The sequence below is a fragment of the Diabrotica virgifera genome, chromosome 6 (assembly GCF_917563875.1).
Source record: "Diabrotica virgifera virgifera chromosome 6, PGI_DIABVI_V3a".
Lineage (NCBI taxonomy): Eukaryota > Metazoa > Arthropoda > Insecta > Coleoptera > Chrysomelidae > Diabrotica > Diabrotica virgifera.
The window spans coordinates 180884174-180890495 of NC_065448.1; positions in this window are offsets into that span (position 1 = coordinate 180884174).

A 6322-nucleotide genomic window follows, 5' to 3' on the forward strand; every position below is an offset into this window, starting at 1 on the left:
CAGTTTTAAATTTTAGTTTAAAGTTTTAAATTTTTTTTGTGTTTTTGATAAACAGGTCAGATTTATATTTTTTATTGTAATAACTGATTTAAATTATTATTATAGTCTCTATACTCAATAAATCTTAATTTTTTTAGATATTTTACTTCACTTAATTTATTATGGGTTGGTACTCGCTGATTTGCTTATAACACCTTTTTAATTTTATTTTTTAAATTTTATAATATATTAGTAGCTAATGAGTTAATAAAACAAGTTTTTTTATATACTTGTGCAACTCAACACATTATTTTGTTTATAAACAAGTAGATCACAGAAAATTTTTAAGGGGTGCTGTGAGCACCCTACGTGGCAGTTGACGCCTTGCAAAGCCACGTGGCAGGTGCCGTGTTAATAGCGACATTATAAATACCCAAAATAACGCTTATGTTTCGAGATAATGACCATGTGTGGAGAATGGCTAATTTTAGTCTTACATTATGTTTTTGAATTTTACGTGGGAAATATTGTCAAAATCGCAAGTTTACCCTAAAAATAAAAAAAGAAATCAGGTTTTTTGCGTTTAACTCGCTACAACTCTGTTTCATTTTAATATTTTTTTCTAAAGTTTGGGAAAGTATATATTGCTCACCTTTGTGAAGACAATAGTACCTTAAGCTTTTAGTCTTATTCTAATGGATAACAGTTATAAATTTTTTAAAGTCAAAGGTGCAGATACGTAAATTGCAAAGTTTAATCGCAAAAGTTGAGTACAAAAATTTTAAATTTAGTTTTTTAATTACGTTTATGTTAAAACATAGAGTACTGAAAAGTTTTAGATCAAAATCTTTTATAGAAAAAAGTGGTGCAACTTTTAATATCGAAATTACCTATAAATCCCCAAAATAACGCTTATATTTTGAGAAACTGACCATGGATGGTGATTGGCTAATTTTGGTCTTACTTTATGTTTTGGATGGTGCTGAAAACGAAAATGAGGTTCATTTTAAATTTTATGTGGGGAGCATTTTTAACCTAAAAATAAAAAAAAATGAAGTCACGTTTTTTTGCGTTTAACTCGCTACAACTCTGTCCCATTTTAAAGTTGTAGTCTAAAATTTTTACAGCATAATATATCTCTCACCTTTGTGAAGACTATAAGATCGGTTGTAGCCTGTCAGTCTTATTCGCATAGAAGTTATAAATTTTTTAATATAAATGGTGCAGATTCGTGAATTGCAAAGTTAAATCGCAAAATTTAAGTGACAAAATTTGATATTTAGCTGTCTAATTACCTTTTTGTTAAAACATAGACTCCAAAAAAGTTTTGTGGGGAGTTTTAGATCTAAATGTGGCATAAAAAAAATTCTGCAACTTTAATTTTAAGAAAAACGTGATTTAATTTTTTTTTATTTTTATGGTCAAATTGCTATTTTGGCAATGTTCCCCCACATAAAATTCAAAATAAACCTAATTTTTATTTTCAGTACCATCAGGAATATAAAGTAAGACAAAAATAAGCCACTCAGCACCCGTGGTCAGTATCTCGAAAAATAAGTGTTATTTTGGGGATTTATAACGTCGATATTTAAAGTTGGACCATTTTTTATATAAAACATTTTGATCTAAAACTTTCCACAAAACTTCTTTCTTCTCTATAGTTTAACAGCCATGTGATTAAAAAGCTAAATTTCAAACTTCGTCACTCAACTTTTGCGATTAAACTTTGAAATTCACGAGTCTACACCTATTACTTTAAAAAATTCATTACTTTTATTATAGTAAGACTAAAAGCTTTAAACAGGTAACGTTGTCTTTTGAAAGGCAAACAACATTTTGTACTGTACAAACTTTAGAAAAAAATATTAAAATGGAACAGAGTTGTAGCGAGTTACACACAAAAAAACGTGATTACATTTTTTTTTATTTGTAGTGTAAAATTGCGATTGTGACAATATTCCTTCGCCTAAAATTTAAAGTAAACTTCTTTTGAGTTTTTAGCATCATCAAAAATATTGAGTGAAACCAAAATTAGCCATTCACCACCCATGGTCAGTATCTCGGAAAATAAGCGTTATGTTGGGGATTTATAATGTCGCTATTAAAAGTTGCACCACTTTTTTCTATAACACATTTTTATCTAAAACTTTCCAGAAAACTTCCTTGTAATCTAAGTTTTAACATAGATGTGATTCAAAAGCCAAATTTCAAATTTCGTCAATCCACTTTTCTGATTAAACATTGCACTTCAGGAATCTGCACCTTTCACTTTAAAAAATTTATAACTTCTATTAGAACAAGAACGAAAGCTCGAAGCAGGTACCGTTGTCTTCAGAAGGGTGAAAACTGTATACTGTAAAAATTACAGAAAAAAATATTAAAATTGAACAGAGTTGTAGCGAGGTAAGCGCAAAAAACTTGATTTTATTTATTTTTATTTTTAGGGTAAATGTTCCCCCACATAAAATTTAACATAAATCCCATTTTCGTTTTCAGCATCATCAAAAACATAAAGTATGAATAAAATTAGCCATTCACCTTACCGTGGTCAGTATCTCAAAAAATAAGCGTTTTTTGGGGGTGTGTCGCTCGTCTATATAGGGTGACTTGCGCAGCGTAATTTTTGTAGTATTTATTTCAAAATTTGCTATAGAGAGTTCTTTGTAATATTAATACAACCGCTGGTTAAACCTTCCCCACATACCATTGTCGCAGATTGGTATCGATAATATCCTTCTTAATATGTTTTTTTTTTCAAAAGTATTAATAGTTATTTCATTTTTGGATTGTTGCTTATTTTACTTAAACTGTTTTTGCTTTTATTATTTTGCACTTAATATTTTTCTTTTTAATTATTGTTATGCGAAGAGACATACAAACTTATTTGCCTTTTAAAACTGTTTATATACTTTTAGCCTTTTTAGAATTTTAAAATGATTAAAAATAATTGAATTTTTACCATTTAAAAACAAGACATATCCTGTCATATCTAGCTTTTGCCATATCCTATCATATCTAGCATTTATTTTTATTGATACCTTTTATATCTTCACATTCTTAAATCAAATGCAGCAAGGCATTATTTACCTTTTGAATCCAAAAATTACCTGTAAGATTATTCTGAAAATTTTCATTCTAGTTTCCAAAATACTTGGAATTTTTATAAAACTCGTTATTAAAAGTTACCTATACTTTTTTGATATACCTAAATATGTAATGTTTGTCGTTAGCAACATCATAAAATCACCGTTTTAGATTTTCCGTAAATATAAACATCTTCATATTATCTTTAGAAGTTATCTTTTGATATAAGTTCCATTAGTTTCAACCAATTTTGAGCTAACAAAAGAGATTTTAAAGTAACGTTAAAATTGTCTAGATTAAAAAACCAGGATATAAGTTTGTAACCATTCGCAACTATATTTATTTGTATATACACTACATTTTTGTATTTTGTATTTGCGAATAATTCATTCAAACCTTTAGTAGAACCATGTGGTATTAAATTTTTTGATATTACAATTTTAACAGGGGAGTTGTTATAGGTATTTAGTAGAAAGCATACATAATGAGTGTATAAAACACGATGTATAAAACAAATTGCTATAAAAATGTGGAGCATGTTATGCTCAAATACCACAAAAAACACAAATACAAATTAGTAATAAAATTCTCTTACGAACGAACTTAAAAAAAATTTGTCACGAGACGAAAATTAAGATTCTAAAAAAGGTTTTTTTATTTTTATCTGTTTTATTTAAGCCCAGTTTACATAATATGACTAATCTCACAGCAGTTAAGTTTTCGGTTACATTTTATTTGAATCTGATAAATTTTATTTTTTAAAATAACTTTTGGTCTTGATTCAGAAACATCAGAAACGAAGTATAATTTTCAAATACTAGTTTGTTTATGATTATATGTTAGTGATATCTATCGGAGGTTAGATAACATCATCGCTATTTTTATTTTGTTTGCTGCTCAGAGGAAAAGTTTGATTATATTATGTTCCTGATGCGATACATTTTCTGATTTTATTATTTGCAAAGTTGTACAACGCCTGTTGAAAGTGGTGCCAATATATAGGCATTTTCAAATCCATTTTTTGTCCTTTATAATTTCTGATTTATCCCCTCTGTGGCTTAGTGGTAAGAGCGCCTACCTTTGAACCCAAAGATCCTGAGTTCGAATTACCTGGGTGGAGAATTTGTCATTTATTAAAGATTAATAAATGAAAATAGTTTCTATTTTTGTGGGATCGCTACTCACCGGAGGGACTGCAGACGTTCGGATACAAATAGCGTCTCTTTACACAGAAAATGGCGTCGACTTTGCTAAGTAATAAGACATTTACTCAACACACTTATTACAATAGGTAGCTGATTGGAAAAATCCAGTGTACCATGCCAATGGCCGTTAGTAAGTTGTCGAGGCATTAAGCTAAATAAAAAAAAATCTGATTTGTCCTATATTCTTCATGTGTCCTTCTTTCTCTTTCGAGCCTTAATAGTAATGGTTTTCACATCTTTTATTCCTCTAAATTTCTTTCCGTAGCAGTTTATCTGTATCTGGTTCATACTGTAAACCTCTCGGTTATATTTATCAGCAATGTTGTTCTCAATATATTATGTCCAATCCATTATGTCATAGACAAAGCAACTTTATATTTTTTACAGTGTTGTTTTTCATGATCTTTCTTTTGAGTTTCAGATATATTTTTATATCTTATGCCTACTCCCGCTATTTGAGTTTCTCATTATGTTACTCCTAGTTAATCTCCAAAACTATAGCCTTCCGTAATCAGCCATTTATGTGTCGCTGTGTCTTCTTTCATATCATCCTATCCTTCGTTTTGTGTTCAGTTATCTATTATGATCTCTTTTAACACCTCGCTATTGGTGGTTTTCTCTTCTTTTGTCCACACAGTATATCAAGTATTCGTCTTTTGTTTTTAAATAATATTTTTCTTTATCTATTTTCTATTCTATGTGCTTTATATCAGTCTTCAATTGCCGCCAAAGAAGAAATTCATGGTTGAATAACTTGCGAGATTGGTGGGGTACTGATACAAGCATGATATTTAGGGTGGCAGTGAATAAAGTTAAGATAGCCATGGTGGTAACCAACGTTCTAAAAGGACATGGTACATGAAGAAGGACAATTGCCACCTTACACTTATCATCAAGCCCTTGGTTATTATTCCTTTCTTTTTTTCTAGCATAGATTTTGCTGCAATTGATGTAGTTTTGAAATGAATTCTCGATTTGAAATGACTCGATTCAAGCTGTCTGTTTAACCCAGGTATGACAATGCCAAAAGGCACCGCTAGGAAAATATTCCAATTTGCGGTTCAGAGAACCGCAGGTCTTATGGCTGTTTTATAGAATTTTCCCTTCAGCTTCATTCGAATTTTTCTGTCACACAACACACCACTCGCTTCTTTCCACTTCTTCGTCCAGCCCTAATCCTACTGCATGCATCTCCATCTATTTCTCCATTACTCTGTAATACCGATTGTAGATACTTAAAACTATTGCTTTTCACAATTATTTCACCATGCAAAGATACCATTTTATTTGTATTAACTCCATCTTTAAATGAACATTCCAAATACTCTGTTTTATTCTACTAAGTTTTAAACCTTTTTTCTCCAGAGCATGTCTCCACTGTTCCAGTTTTTGTTCTAAGTCTCTTTCACTATTTCCTATTAACACTACATCATCAGCATACATTAGGCACCATGGAATGCTACCCTGTAGTTTTGATGTTATCTGGTCCAAAAACTAATGAGAATAAATAGGGACTAAGCACCGAGCCTTGGTGCAATCCTACTTTCACCTGAAATTTATCAGTCTCTCCCACAACGGTCCTAACACTAGTCGATACTCCCTCATACATATTATCTCTCACAATTTTTACATGTTCGTCAGGGATTCCTTTCTTATTGAGTGCTCACCACATAATCTCTGGAGGAACTCTATCATATGCTTTCTCAAGATCAATGAATACCATATGAACTTTGGTCTCTTTATTCCTGTATTTCTTTATCAGTTGCTCTACAATACATCAGAGTTACTCAATATAAGGAAAGCATGATATAAGGCACCTTATGCTTTCCTTATATTGAGTAACTCCATGAACGTCTCATTCAATTTAAATGTACATACTTTAAATCCAGTTGATGTTTTAAGACAAATTTACTTTGTTTTTCTCTTTAACGATTATTGCGCTTATTATATTTACCAAATTTTTCAACTTCTGCTGAAATTCCAAACACATTTTTTACGTTTCATCTTATCTCTTTTTTGTGTATGTGATGCTATACATACAGTGGATATTATAT